Genomic DNA, 15,889 nt, shown 5'->3' on the forward strand with positions numbered 1-15,889 from the left:
TTAATTTGTGCTTTGTAAATGCCTTTGCACTTGACAACTTTAGGGGGTTCGAAAAGGAAGTGGGGGGGGGGGGGGATGGGGCGGTCTGGCACAAGCCAAGGTGGTGGATTTCTCTCTGGTCTATTTTAAATGCCAGGCAAGAAAGATAGAGAACTGTGGTGGTGCATGTGTGAACTGTACTGTAGTGGTTGTGCTTTTTCCAGTCGTGTATGTGTAATTGATTCAATGAGCTCAGAGTTCTTTATGTCCCCTAGTACCTGCTTTATAAGGTAAAAAACATCAAACGCTTTTGAGTTCAAAGCGAGCCATTCTTAGAGGTCAAGTATTTCACTTCGCGTACCTCGGTTTCACATCGGAATTGTGAATGTGCACTAAAGGATATGGCAGCGATTCAAACAAATTGACTTGGCTCTGCTCGGCATAAGAGAGGATGCAATAATGGCTGATGAAAATGGTTTGTTTGGAATAAATGATGCCATAGATGGAGCACCACGCTGAATACGATATGAAGGACCTCAGGAACCTGTACTTTATGGTTGGCGTGAGGTTCCGGGTCCAGGAAAGAATCTGCATAAAAGAAAACCTCAAGGCTTTCAAGGCTGTACGTAGCCATGGCTTCATATTGTGCTCCATAATGCTCCACATGTTTTTAATGGGAGCACCGGCATGTGCAGACTGGACCAGCATTGGCGTTCACTCTCAAGCTAAACCAAACAGGAAGGTCATTGGGAATAAATGAAATAGTGATTCATGTATGTACAGTGTATCACAAAAGTGAGTACACCCCTAACATTTCTGCAAATATTTCATTATATCTTTTCATGGGACAACACTATAGACATGAAACTTGGATATAACTTAGAGTAGTCAGTGTACAGCTTGTATAGCAGTGTAGATTTACTGTCTTCTGAAAATAACTCAACACACAGCCATTAATGTCTAAATAGCTGCAACATAAGTGAGTACACCCCACAGTGAACATGTCCAAATTGTGCCCAAATGTGTCGTTGTCCCTCCCTGGTGTCATGTGTCAAGGTCCCAGGTGTAAATGGGGAGCAGGGCTGTTAAATTTGGTGTTTTGGGTACAATTCTCTCATACTGGCCACTGGATATTCAACATGGCACCTCATGGCAAAGAACTCTCTGAGGATGTGAGAAATAGAATTGTTGCTCTCCACAAAGATGGCCTAGGCTATAAGAAGATTGCTAACACCCTGAAACTGAGCTACAGCATGGTGGCCAAGGTCATACAGCGGTTTTCCAGGACAGGTTCCACTCGGAACAGGCTTCGCCAGGGTCGACCAAAGAAGTTGAGTCCACGTGTTCGGCGTCATATCCAGAGGTTGGCTTTAAAAAATAGACACATGAGTGCTGCCAGCATTGCTGCAGAGGTTGAAGACGTGGGAGGTCAGCCTGTCAGTGCTCAGACCATACGCCGCACACTGCATCAACTCGGTCTGCATGGTCGTCATCCCAGAAGGAAGCTGACGCACAAGAAAGCCCGCAAACAGTTTGCTGAAGACAAGCAGTCCAAGAACATGGATTACTGGAATGCCCTGTGGTCTGACGAGACCAAGATAAACTTGTTTGGCTCAGATGGTGTCCAGCATGTGTGGCGGCGCCCTGGTGAGAAGTACCAAGACAACTGTATCTTGCCTACAGTCAAGCATGGTGGTGGTAGCATCATGGTCTTGGGCTGCATGAGTGTTGCTGGCACTGGGGAGCTGCAGTTCATTGAGGGAAACATGAATTCCAACATGTACTGTGACATTCTGAAACAGAGCATGATCCCCTCCCTTCGAAAACTGGGCCTCATGGCAGTTTTCCAACAGGATAACGACCCCAAACACAACCTCCAAGATGACAACTGCCTTGCTGAGGAAGCTGAAGGTAAAGGTGATGGACTAAACCCAATTCAGCACCTGTGGCGCATCCCCAAGTGGAAGGTGGAGGAGTTCAAGGTGTCTAACATCCACCAGCTCCGTGATGTCATCATGGAGGAGTGGAAGAGGATTCCAGTAGCAACCTGTGCAGCTCTGGTGAATTCCATGCCCAGGAGGGTTAAGGCAGTGCTGGATAATAATGGTGGTCACACAAAATATTGACACTTTGGGCACAATTTGGACATGTTCACTGTGGGGTGTACTCACTTATGTTGCCAGCTATTTAGACATTAATGGCTGTGTGTTGAGTTATTTTCAGAAGACAGTAAATCTACACTGCTATACAAGCTGTACACTGACTACTCTAAGTTATATCCAAGTTTCATGTCTATAGTGTTGTCCCATGAAAAGATATAATGAAATATTTGCAGAAATGTGAGGGGTGTACTCACTTTTGTGATACACTGTATATGTACCCCTCAGCTATACCAGCTTTCCATTCCATTTACATTTACAGACGCTCTAATCCAGAGGTGCTTTACAGTTACGATTCCCTACTCTAGTTTAAGTAAACACATCTGCTAAAACTCGGTTAGAACAAAGGTTTTTATTACTTTTAATAAGATGCTATAGAAGGTTAGTAAGTGCACGTTATTGCTCAGCATGTTAAGTGCTCAGTAAAGAGGTGATGAAGGTCTTTAATCGTCTTTTAAAGACAACAAGAGACTCAGATGTACTCGTACAGAACAGAGCTTTGATGCGTGTCTTCCTTTTCCCTTTTCGGCCCAGAGAACACAAAGCCAAATTATTTCCAAAAACTATTTGAAAAGTCGACTCGTCAGAGCATTGGACTTAACATTTCCGCTTACTCGGTCAGTCTATCCTAAATAAACCAAAGCCCATCGTGAACCCAGTATCGTGAATCGCATCGCATCGCGGGTAGAGTGTATCGTTACATCCCAATTTAATATTGATCCTCTTATGTCCAGTGAATTCTTTGGATTTTTTCTGAATCTATAAATCATGTTATGCACTGTAGATGGTGAAATTCTTGTATTCCTTGGTGAACTTTGCTCCATCCTTGCTCATAAACAAGTGAACCTTTTAGCGATGCTGTTTTTATACCTAATCATGACTTTGATGCGATGTGTTTAATACAACAATGAAGTTGAGGTTAAATATTAAATATCTTTTTGTGCCGTTTTATTTAATTTACTGCTTTTTTGTCTTTATTTGCACTTAACTTACTGTCCCAACTTTTTTGGAACTCGGTTTATGGAACATAGGATTCATGAAGCCTGATGATTAATACATAAGTATATTTTCAGCATTTTAGCGGACGCTTTTATCCAAAGCGACTTACAGTACTGTGACAGAATACTGTCTAAGCAATTGAGGGTTAAGGGCCTTGCTCAAGGGCCCAACAGTGGCAGCCTGGCAGTGGTGAGGCTTGAACCAGCGACCTTTGATGACTTTCGATTACTAGTCCAGTACCTTAACCACTAGGCTACAACTGTCCTATATAAGTGATATGTATAAAAGTATATATAAAGACATATAAAAAGTGAAATGTTTTTCTCGTACACTGGGACGTACATTTCCAAAACAAGTCGTTTTTTTCCTGTTAAATTTGTATGCGCCCCTGATGAGCTGCCTAAAGTAAATACTAAATGCAAACAAGCACCATACTGAGCGACAATGCACCATGAGAGCGGTGTAACTTGATTGAACAATGATTCCACTGTGTTTTAAGATTGTTGGCTGAGACGGTTGCTGTGAACGTTTCTGCATACCTGTTAAAGACCACAGTAGATTTACGTGTGGAATTTAATGTGTGAAAATCTTTCTCCTCTATAGTATTGGTGCTACATGAGATGCTTTCTCACCCACAATTCTGTATTTTTATTATGTAACATTATGTACTTAGATTTCAGAAAAGAAATGCAAGGTGGTCAGGTAGTGCAGCAAAGTAAATCACCAGCCCACTACAGCAGGTACCCCGGGTTCAAGCTGTGGTGCCAATGAACGGTTAGCCATGTCTGTCGGAAGCAAGGCCGAACGGGGCACAACAGCTGCTCCTACTGTCCGGCCGAAGCGGTGACCAGGTTTAGAGGAATACGGGGGGGTACTAGCTTGATCCTGTGTCTAGGGGTGCCTTATTTTAATGTGTTTCACAGATTGGCATGGTTTTAAAGGACCAGAGTGGGATTTCAGGGGACCCTGGATTATAAAAATCAGTTTTTTATGTATTTTAAAGTAGTATGTTGGAACAGAAATGGCTTTAGATGGCATAGGAAATAATGCAATGAATGCAGTAATGCGCTATACTAGGGATGTAACGATGCACCACAAGACAGTAAAAAATCGGTGCACATGTGCCACGATTCTAATCGGTTATTCATTTAAGATGAATCGATATTCTGGTGCTGTTCACCTCGCCTGGTTGACGGCACTTCACAAAGTTGCCAGGTAGGGGATTTTCCAGCCAAATTGAAATAAAAGGACATTCATTATTTAGATAAATAATAGATACGCACAAATACAGCATTATATATATATATTTTTTTTTTAAAGAGAAAGAAATAATAAAAGGAAACTTTGTCATAATTTATCTTTAATTTCATTTTGTTTAAAAAATCTGGAAAAAATCATATCGTGAACCCAGTATCGTGAATCGTATCGCATCATGGGTAGAATGTATTGTTACATCCCTCTCTATACTGTATAGTATGTGCTTTACATAACTGTTTGCATCCAGGGGTGTTGTAAAGGACACCCATGACTGATTTAAGTTGCCCAGATCTATATACAGGTCCTTCTCAAAAAATTAGCATATTGTGGTAAAGTTCATTATTTTCCATAATGTAATGATAAAAATTAAACTTTCATATATTTTAGATTCATTGCACACCAACTGAAATATTTCAGGTCTTTTATTGTTTTAATACTGATGATTTTGGCATACAGCTCATGAAAACCCAAAATTCCTATCTCAAAAAATTAGCATATCATGAAAAGGTTCTCTAAACGAGCTATTAACCTAATCATCTGAATCAACGAATTAACTCTAAACACCTGCAAAAGATTCCTGAGGCTTTTAAAAACTCCCAGCCTGGTTCATTACTCAAAACTGCAATCATGGGTAAGGCTGCCGACCTGACTGCTGTCCAGAAGGCCATCATTGACACCCTCAAGCAAGAGGGTAAGACACAGAAAGAAATTTCTGAACGAATAGGCTGTTCCCAGAGTGCTGTATCAAGGCACCTCAGTGGGAAGTCTGTGGGAAGGAAAAAGTGTGGCAGAAAACGCTGCACAACGAGAAGAGGTGACCGGACCCTGAGGAAGATTGTGGAGAAGGGCCGATTCCAGACCTTGGGGGACCTGCGGAAGCAGTGGACTGAGTCTGGAGTAGAAACATCCAGAGCCACCGTGCACAGGCGTGTGCAGGAAATGGGCTACAGGTGCCGCATTCCCCAGGTCAAGCCACTTTTGAACCAGAAACAGCAGCACTGGACTGTTGCTCAGTGGTCCAAAGTACTGTTTTCGGATGAAAGCAAATTTTGCATGTCATTCGGAAATCAAGGTGCCAGAGTCTGGAGGAAGACTGGGGAGAAGGAAATGCCAAAATGCCTGAAGTCCAGTGTCAAGTACCCACAGTCAGTGATGGTCTGGGGTGCCATGTCAGCTGCTGGTGTTGGTCCACTGTGTTTTATCAAGGGCAGGGTCAATGCAGCTAGCTATCAGGAGATTTTGGAGCACTTCATGCTTCCATCTGCTGAAAAGCTTTATGGAGATGAAGATTTCATTTTTCAGCACGACCTGGCACCTGCTCACAGTGCCAAAACCACTGGTGAATGGTTTACTGACCATGGTATTACTGTGCTCAATTGGCCTGCCAACTCTCCTGACCTGAACCCCATAGAGAATCTGTGGGATATTGTGAAGAGAAAGTTGAGAGACACAAGACCCAACACTCTGGATGAGCTTAAGGCCGCTATCGAAGCATCCTGGGCCTCCATAACACCTCAGCAGTGCCACAGGCTGATTGCCTCCATGCCACGCCGCATTGAAGCAGTCATTTCTGCAAAAGGATTCCCGACCAAGTATTGAGTGCATAACTGAATATAATTATTTGAAGGTTGACTTTTTTTGTATTAAAAACACTTTTCTTTTATTGGTCGGATGAAATATGCTAATTTTTTGAGATAGGAATTTTGGGTTTTCATGAGCTGTATGCCAAAATCATCAGTATTAAAACAATAAAAGACCTGAAATATTTCAGTTGGTGTGCAATGAATCTAAAATATATGAAAGTTTAATTTTTATCATTACATTATGGAAAATAATGAACTTTATCACAATATGCTAATTTTTTGAGAAGGACCTGTATATATATATAGGACCTATTGAATTGAATTTGTTCCTATTTGCCTTGCACATTTTCAATTTCATTTTTTCAAGACAACCTTTTTAGTTTGTACTTCAGAAAACATGAATGAAAATGGTATTGGTTCCGCATGTCGCAAGAAAAGACGCAATAAAGGCTGATGAAAACAGTTTCTTTGAAATGCACGATGCCATAGTGAGTTACTTCCACTCACTCACTCTTCCATGGCTGTCGCAGCTTCTCTATAGTATTGTGTTTTACTCACGCTACAGTAAATACTACGTTTGTACTCGGATAGCTGATAGAAGTGATTTGCATATTTAGCTCAGGGTGTCACCGATGATGGGTAACTGTGCTTAATGCTACGTTCAGACGGTATCATAATAGCGTTTACTATAAGTCGGACTTACTAGCGGCAAAGTCGGAATCCAGGGTGACGTGTTTTGTAAACTTCCAGCTGTGAGAGTAGAATAGAAAACATTGTGCTGTAACTTCGTCAGCGTGTTTGCATGAGTTAATCTAAAGACTAGATATGAATTGCTGATGCATTTCTGTTCTTGCCCTGTACATATGTCTAGTGGGCATGCTGCCTGGCAAGCATCTGAACCGAATGTGGTCGTATTTACTACTGAACCATCTGGTATCTATACGTGTCCAAAAATCAACCAAATCAGCATAGTACATGGGGCCTAGATGTGTGGATACACCATAGAACCTCTGTCTTGACCAGCAGCAGGTACAGAAAGGAGGGTGTCAGCTTGTCCATATTAAATATGCACTAATTACTTGTTGGTAGAATATCTTAGATTGGCATAAAATTGATGGCTTAGTGATTTTCATTTAGAAATGAAACGGCTGCATAAAATTAAGATTTAAAAATAGCCCTGGTGATGAAGTCCATTCTTTATATTTGGGTTTTCCCAGCTCCAGTCCTGGAAGTGAACTTCTCTGTGGCACCACCAACACAAGAACTGAAGTCTTTAAGATGATGGGAACTGGTGCTCCTCTAAAAATGTCAAATCATCGATCCATACAGAATATAAAGCATAACACATAGAACAAAACATCACACAGAACAGGCTATTACAGGACAATTTGAAAGCTTTCCAGAGCATTTGTCAAATATCTGAATTAATCAATGGTAGAACACAGCACAGATTTTTGAGGAATATATTTCGGTTGAAGGAAAGCGGCCAAAACAAGATCAGAGCAAGCGTGAACCTGCAGAGCCCCAACATGGCACCGTATTCACCTCCAAACACACAAAAAGCGAGCATAGGGCATTGATTTCTGGTAGTATTTCGTTTGCATTCCTCCAGTGTATTTCACAGCTTGCCTTAGAAAACAGTTGTTTGACTTTTGTGTGCTTAGCCGTGCAGATTCAACATAAGTTGTGGCTTTGTAGAACTGAAATTCTGATATCTGTTGTTCAGAATGTCTTTGTTGCGTTTGGGATTTAGATAAAACGTCTTTATTCTCGTATCTTTATGTAAACGCTGTCATGATGCAATATCTTCCACAATAATATACTAAATATAAAAAAGGAAATGAAGGGGGAGAGTACTTAATCACTCACTAACTCACTATCCTAACCGCTTATCCAATCAGGGGTGCTGGTTGGGGTGCTGGAGCCTATTCCAGCTTTTCAATGGGCTCAAGGCACACAGTAACACCCTGGACGGGGCGCCAGTCCATCACAGGGCAGACACACACACACACACACACACACACACACACCTGTAGGGCAATTCAGTGTCTCCAATTAACCTGACTGCATGTTTTTGGAGTGTGGGATGAAACCCATGCAGACACGGGGAGAACATGAAAGGACCCGGACCGCCACAGCATCATAACTCAAGACACTCAATCAAATGTTTCGAGTCTTGCTAAATAGTCAGTAAGCTCACAAAATCCAACCCCTTTCACCCTAAAACCCCTTTCATGGGGTCTATTAAGCCAACCATACAGAACACCTTGTTTGATTTTTATTTGGGGGAACCTATAGGGAACCTAGGGCAAGTCGTAGCCTAGTGGTTAAGGTACTGAACTAGTAATCAGAAGGTCGCTGGTTAAAGCCCTGCCACTGCATTGGGCTCTTGAGCAAGGCTCTTAACCCTCATTGTTCCAGACAGTATACTGTCACAGTACTGTAAGTCGCTTTGGATAAAAGGCGTCTGCTAGTACCAAGTGAAGGAATGTGTTGGTGTTCAGGATTAGTAGTAATGTTAACAAGACAAAGGGATTAGTACTAACTTTAGTACCTAAAGCCCTTTGGGTATAGAATTAGGGTTAGAAATACAATGTTTTATAGCAGAGTAGGTTAGGAATGGTAGTGTGTGCTACAGTTAAAGTGAGGGATGTTAGGAAGGCTCGACGCCGGTGTTTACTGACCTTGTGGGTGGTGTGTTAATGGGTTGTCATAAGGATTAAGTGTTTATCCGTATCTGGATATAATTCTAATACGTATGACACAGAAAATTAAAACGAGCGGGCGTGAACCGAGTTCTACATTGGGAACATGAGGTATTCCTAATAATACCTGATCATGTGGCAGTGTTGGCGTGGCGTACCCGTCAGTAGGAGTTTGCAGTGTGATATATAGCGCTTTGCCAGTGGATCGTTTAGCTTAGTGCACTTCAGGGCCGGAGTGCTGATTGAGGTTCTGTCCTCAACCTCAGTGAGGTGGAAAACACTCTCCGAGCCCCAAATTTGGCAGCGGCTCAGCTAATTACAATTTCTGTCTCTATGCCTTTCTCTCTTTCTCCATTTCTCCACGATCCTAGCCCCTCCATCTAACGCCACGAAGATTCAACGCATGGCTGTGTTCCTTCGCTGTGTTCTCTCGCCCAACATCACACAACAGGGGGACACAACAAAAGCTCCTTAAGCACCGTATCAGTTTTGTTACAAGCTGCAATTAAAAGGTCTTTTTTTAAATGGATTGCTGCTCTGTGGCTTTGATCAGCAGAAATAAATAAACAAATGCAATAATCGTGCTTCCTGCTCTCTAAGGTATGCGGCTGAATTGGCAAGTTGGTTTTTCGGCTGTCCTACTTGGCTTCCTCTGCTTGCGTGCGATAGAAATAACCACAGAAAGCTCAGAATGTGAGAAGAAAGGAAGGTTTTGTGATTCCACTTGAAATTATGAACATAAATATCTGATTGCAATCCTTGATGATCCGGTATTGATTTTTCTCCTCGGCGTTTTGTATATATATTTTGTTCTGTGCAAGGTTAAGTGATGGTGATGGTTTCTTGCCGAGCAGATAAGTAACATGTCGCAGTGAGATAGGAAGCTATGACATGGAGAAAGAGATTGAAAACCTTTCGGCTTCACCCCCCCAATCTCTCTCTCTCTCTCTCTCTCTCTCTTTTAATCTCTTTTGCTCTTCATCACATCAGATCTGCAGTCAGAATCTCCTCACACTCATCGTCTCCATCCCTAATTAAAAAAATTCATCAAACTACGAGTGGGAGGTGTGTGTGTGTGGGCAAGGACCGAGATCTTTGCATGGACTAAGTGTTCCCATTACAGCAATAAATGATCATTTTGACATTGTGAAGATATTTGTGCCTCGTGATCTCGTTTATTTATCCTCAGTAAGCGATTTATTTTCGTTCTGTTATGGTGGTGCTCGACGCAAAGCTGGGAATAAACCTTAAAAACACATTTAACTCACTCACGAGCTCAGGATGAACGTCTGAACCACCTGATGTGCCACCAGAGATCTCACACTCGCAAATTAGTGACAATTCAAACGGGAAATGTACAAATTGTGGAAGGGTTTTTAACACACAAACCATTTCTTCTGACTTTTGGGTTTTGGGTTAGATTTACTGAGAAAATGTTTGGTGTTAATTGAGCAAAATGTTGGATTAATTGAGATTAGGGTTAAGGTTAGGTTATGCTTTATCTGACTGATGTTTGTAAGGTAAAGATTACTGAGTTTAGGCTTGCTTCCATAAAGCTAAAGTTCTTTAGATTAAGGCTGTAGATGTTAGGGTTTCCTAGGTTAAGTTTACTGCTGTTTCGTTTAGATTTAAGGTTGCTGATGTTTAGGTTAAGCTTAAAGAGGTCTGAATTGAGCTTACTGTGGTTAAGGCTACTGAGTAATTGCTATGAATTTAGGCTAGTATTACCAATGACAAGATTTCTAGGGTTGAAATGATGTTTACTGTGGTCAGAGTTGTAGTTTCTAAGGTTAATGATTCATGTGCAAGTTTCTGAGGTTACGTTTGGGTAAATAGGCTTTGGGGTAGGATTCCGAGGTTGTTGAGATAAGGTCACTGATGCTGAGGTTCCTAACTTCCCAGGTTAAAGCAAATGTAAATTGGCTTAAGAGTAAGTTCAGTAGCTTAAGCTTATAGTTAACCATTACTATCACTAAACTAATATTGATGTTTATAAGGTTTTGGTTACTGAGAATAATGTTACTGGGGTTAAGGATTATGGCTAATAAGGTTATGGTTACTGAGGTTTATGTTACTGAGGGTTAGGATTATGGCTAATAAGGTTATAGTTACTGAGGTTTATGTTACTGAGGGTTAGGATTAAGGCTAATAAGGTTATGGTTACTGAGGTTTATGTTACTGAGGGTTAGGATTATGGCTAATAAGGTTATGGTTACTGAGGTTTATGTTACTGAGGGTTAGGATTATGGCTAATAAGGTTATAGTTACTGAGGTTTATGTTACTGAGGGTTAGGATTATGGCTAATAAGGTTATGGTTACTGAGGTTTATTTTCCTAAGGTCATGGTTAACCATTATTATCACCAAGGTTGATGTTAAAAGGATTTGGTTACTGAGGTTAGCATTACTGAGGTTAAGGGTTATGGCTAATAAGGTTATGGATATTGAGGTTTATGTTCATAAGGTTATGGCTAAGGTTTTTGAAGTTTAAGATATTAAGGTACAGGTGATGGTTACTAAGGTCAACGTTTCATTGTTAGGTTATGAGTTAGGTTTCTCAGGTTAGGATGAATAAAATGAGTTTACTGATGTTAGGATAAGGTTTCTTAGGTTAGGTACCGGATAATAGGAAGGGAAAGGAAGGTTTCTTTGATTGAGTTTATAGTCGCTAAGATCTATTTTACTTTTAACATTAATGCTACTTTGAGATTACGGTTACTAGGGTCTAAGGCAGTCAAAAACGGGTCACAGAGAAAAAAATAATAATATTGATAATAATATGTTACATATTGTAAACCGCAGTGTGACCAGATTGTACAGATCAGAGATGAGAGTGTAAGATGAATTGTTTGTGTTGCCGCTTGGTCTATAGTTAAGGGTATTTAAGCCATGTTTTTAAGCGAGCATATTTCTTTGTGTGAAACGTCATGATTGCTGATGTCCTTTGTGACTGATGATGCTCTTTTTTGGAGGATTATAAGCAAATCCACTAGGGGGGCCGGTAAGCAACAGCCAAGCACATTGACGTTACACAAACCATTCGAGCATCCATGTCTGTTTGTGTTGTGCAGACTTGTTATTATAAATCTAACCAATGTTGTTTCTATCTTCCAAACCTTCTGCCACTGGCTCGGTTTGTTTGGATTACCTCTGATGTTATGTCTTATTGTATTTTATAACCTGAGAGTTTATTTCATTACTGAATCTTGTGGATGTGCATCATTACCTCCTACACACGCTCAGCTCAGATCAAGTATAATACCAGCATTTTTCACCTCGCTCCTGGTTCTTCAGGTATGTGACCGAGTGTTGATTGCTGAGGATCCTCCAGCTGAGATTACACCGTTCTGTCCTTTAGCTCTGCTGAGGTTTAACTATGCAGGGCTGCTGTTGTGTGTGTATGTGTGTGTATGTGTGTGTATATAAGAGTGAAAGAGACAGAGAGAGAGAGAAAGCTTCCTTTCAACACTAACAGCCTGTCAATCTGACTAGTTAGTATAAATGTCGAATCACAAATGGCAGACGGAAAGAGAGGTTGCCAGTAAAAGAAAGAAAGAGAAAAAAATAGAAGAGTTGGATGAAAGACAGACGGAAATAAATAAATAAATAAATAATAATAAAAAGAGGAAAAATAATATAAGAAAAAATATTTGGCATTTTATTAAACACACTGATGTTCACACATCGTTGATTAAACACTGTAACACACACAATGCGGCCTACGTTCCAAAACCATTCGCCCTCACCAACTACTACTATCATTAATTCTATACTGTTTAATCAGTTCTGTGAGATTGTGGACAATTTCATGCTTTGTGGGAACAGTTTGGGGATGGCCCCTTCCGGTTCCAACATGACTGCGCACCAGTGCACAAAGCACAACGTCCATAAAGACGTGGATGAGCGAGTTTGGTGTGGAAGAACTTGACTAGAACTTGACCGATAGATCACCTTTGGGATGAATTCGAGCGGAGACCGCGAGCCGGGCCTTCTCGTCCGACATCGGTGTCCGATCTCACAAATGCGCTTCTGGAAGAACGGTCAAAAATTCCCATAAACACACTCCTAAACCCTGTGGAAAGCCTTCCCAGAGGAGCTGAAGCTGTTATAGCTGCGAAGGGTGTGCCGACGTCATATTAAACACTATGGATTAATAATGGGAGTCACTCAAGTTCATGTGCGTGTGGAGGCAGGCGAGCGAATACTTTTGGCAATATGGTGAATATCAATACATTTTATGTATTAATGTAATGACATTTATTATAGTTGCTGCAGTTGTATCACGTACAGTAATGACTATGTGTTCCTCATGTTATCACCACTGTCTTGGTCAGGGTTGCGGTGGGTCATCTATTTCTGGGTTTACACATTTAAAATAAATAACTAAACTCATGTTCTGTCAGGAATCAAATGATCTGTGTATGCAACAGATTAAAATCCAGGTCTGTTTACACTGTCGCTCTGATTATAGGCGTCATCATTGTGCGCGAGCTTTTATTTGCACTTTTCCCGGCTGTAATTCGGCGTAATTATGTACGAGAAGTGATACGTGGACGTCCACCAGCGTAGTGTACACAAAAACAGAAACACCTCAGGCTTTTATCTCGAATGGGCTTTTACATATTCGTTACACTGAGAACTGATAACGAGCCATTAACTTTCAGGAGGCCGGGCCGGCACGCCACATCGACGCTTTTCCAGAGAAGAGAAAGTGACTTTGATTATTTATTCAGTGCAGAAAATTGATGTGTCTTTAAACAATGTTTCCCTTTGGTGCCTACAACATGCCATCTGACAACACAAGATGGATCATGTGCTCGTCCTCAAACAGTGTGTGAGCTACGGTATAGATTTTTCTTTTCCTCGTTCGCCCTGGAACCGAGGTGTGATTTTCTTTTCAGGATGAGAAATAGTGAGCTGCTCTAGAATTTAGCTGGTGATAAATGTGGGCTTTGTTTACAGTGATGCCACCACCTACAGCAGACTTGTTTAGATACTGTATCATAGACGTGTTATTTAATTCACTCAAACATGCCAGCTTATATATTTAAAATGTTAAAATGTCTTACTGAATATTGTTTAGTATTTGGATAGAAAGAAATATGACCATAGAAACATCTACAGTAAAAGTATCAGGAGATATGAAGATACAAGTATGTGCAAGTCCCACTTTTTCCAGTTTAGGACAAAAGTATTGGGACACCCCGTCTAATTCGAAGAGTATATTGCTGCTCACGCCTCCTCCGGCACGGGCACAGTCGTAGCGGGCCCCTTCGTTTCGCCCATGCGTTCTCCATTACAGGCGCCTCTATCTGCCAATCAGGGTCTTTACACAGTGTTTCAAGACCCCACTCACATAGTCCGGCCATCCCACCCTAGCCGACCGGTGGCAACATCGAGTTTCGAACCGAGGAGTTCAGAATCTCAGCGCTGGTGTGCTAGCGGAATATCCCGCTGGGTGCCCCCTTCTAATTTTTAATTCATGCATTTTAGCCACAACTGATGTTTATAGGTGTAACCAGTGATATAAAGGACATGTATGCTTCCAACTTTGCAGCGACAGTTTAGGGAAGGCCCTCCTGAACTAGCCATGCAAGCTCAAGCCTCAAGTTGCATCAGGAAGGGTTCAGCATGTGTCTGAGGGATGTTAGTTGGGGTGTGTTCTTATTAGCAGGACTAGTAGTAGATGTACAGGGATGTACGGTATACGGTACATAGTTATGAAGGGGTTTGGCTCTTCGCGAGAATCCACTACTGGCTGGTGTAAAGAAGCAGCTAACGACATTAGATGTGTCAGAGAGGTGGGTGCTAGTCTGTGGCCCTCCTCGACTTGCATGAAGGTGGTGCAATTGTAGTAAGGAACTGGAAATGCCTAAAACGCAGCAAGACGGTGATCCAAATCCAGCCATTCCTTCATCAGACAAGGCCAGTTTTATCTAAACCGACCTATCACAGTCCAAGCAACTGAGGGTGTTGGGCACAGTGGTAACCTGGCAGTAGTGGGGCTTGTACCAGTGACCTTTTGATTATTGGTTCAGCGCAATACCCCCTCACACCAGTAAAACATCACAAGCTCAGAATAAAGCAAACAGGGAGGTCAGAGATTTGTAGATAAGCTTTAAAAAATTATGTCAAGAGATGACAAGCTCCAGGACATCTTGTGTAGTCTCAGATCGATCCCACAACTTAACCTTGAAATATTCATTATGTTGTTATTAATTACATTGCCGTATTAAATATGGATTCCTTTCCTATTAATTATTAATTAGTGGTGCTCTGTCGTTATGTAATGAAATCCTGAGTGGATTAGTTTCACTGAAGAAATAGGATATTAATGTGATGTTTTCTCTCTCTCTGCGTCAGAGCTGCACCGAGCGCTCTCGCCGTGTTCTAGTGGCTTTTGTCGCGTCAGGGATGAGTGAGCCGGAGATCCAAGCTAGTTTACCCCAGATCCTATATAGCTAACAGACGGCAGCTCAGCCGATGTTCAGAATATGAAGATATTTCTCTTCCAATTTTCATGTTTCTTCTGCTGTTAAACACCAGCGACGTGTCGGTTTTGCTCCGTTACACTGACACACTGCTAAAAGGACCCGTAATAAAAACAGTCTAAATGCAGGCTGACAGTAAGGAGCCCTCGGCTGGGCATAAAACCACATATATTTTAGTGGAAGTTGCTTTTTTTTGTGTACATCAAACATCTAAAAGTTGAGCTAGAGATACAGACAAATGGATTCTAACTTTGCAAGGTTTTGTGACAGACAGACAGACAGACAGACAGACAGACAGACAGACAGACAGATAGATAGATAGATAGACTGTTTGACAGACAGACTAATTGATTGATTGATTGATAGACAGACAGATAGATAGATAGACTGATTGACAGACAGACTGATTGACTGATTAATAGACAGACAGGTAGACTGATTGATACAGACAAATAGGTCGATAGACTATAACAGACAGACTGATTGATAGACAGACAGGTAGATAGACTATAACAGACAGACTGATTGATAGACAGACAGATAGATAGACTATAACAGACAGACTGATTGATAGACAGACAGGTAGATATATATATATATATATATACTATATAGATAGATAGATAGATAGACAGATAGATAGATAGATAGATAGATAGATAGATAGATAGATAGATAGATAGATAGATAGATAGATAGATAGACAGACCAATAGGG

At 41.3% G+C, this 15,889-nt stretch overlaps 1 protein-coding gene across 1 annotated transcript in view; it reads left to right on the top strand.

Annotated features, from left to right (window-relative positions):
* The window catches only part of cdh8 (cadherin 8), a 131,260-nt gene that overhangs the window by 3,844 nt on the left and 111,527 nt on the right, over positions 1 to 15,889 (top strand). The gene's annotated exons all lie outside the window — the stretch shown is intronic.

This window comes from Trichomycterus rosablanca, chromosome 27 (genome assembly GCF_030014385.1).
Source record: "Trichomycterus rosablanca isolate fTriRos1 chromosome 27, fTriRos1.hap1, whole genome shotgun sequence".
NCBI classification, from domain to species: domain Eukaryota; kingdom Metazoa; phylum Chordata; class Actinopteri; order Siluriformes; family Trichomycteridae; genus Trichomycterus; species Trichomycterus rosablanca.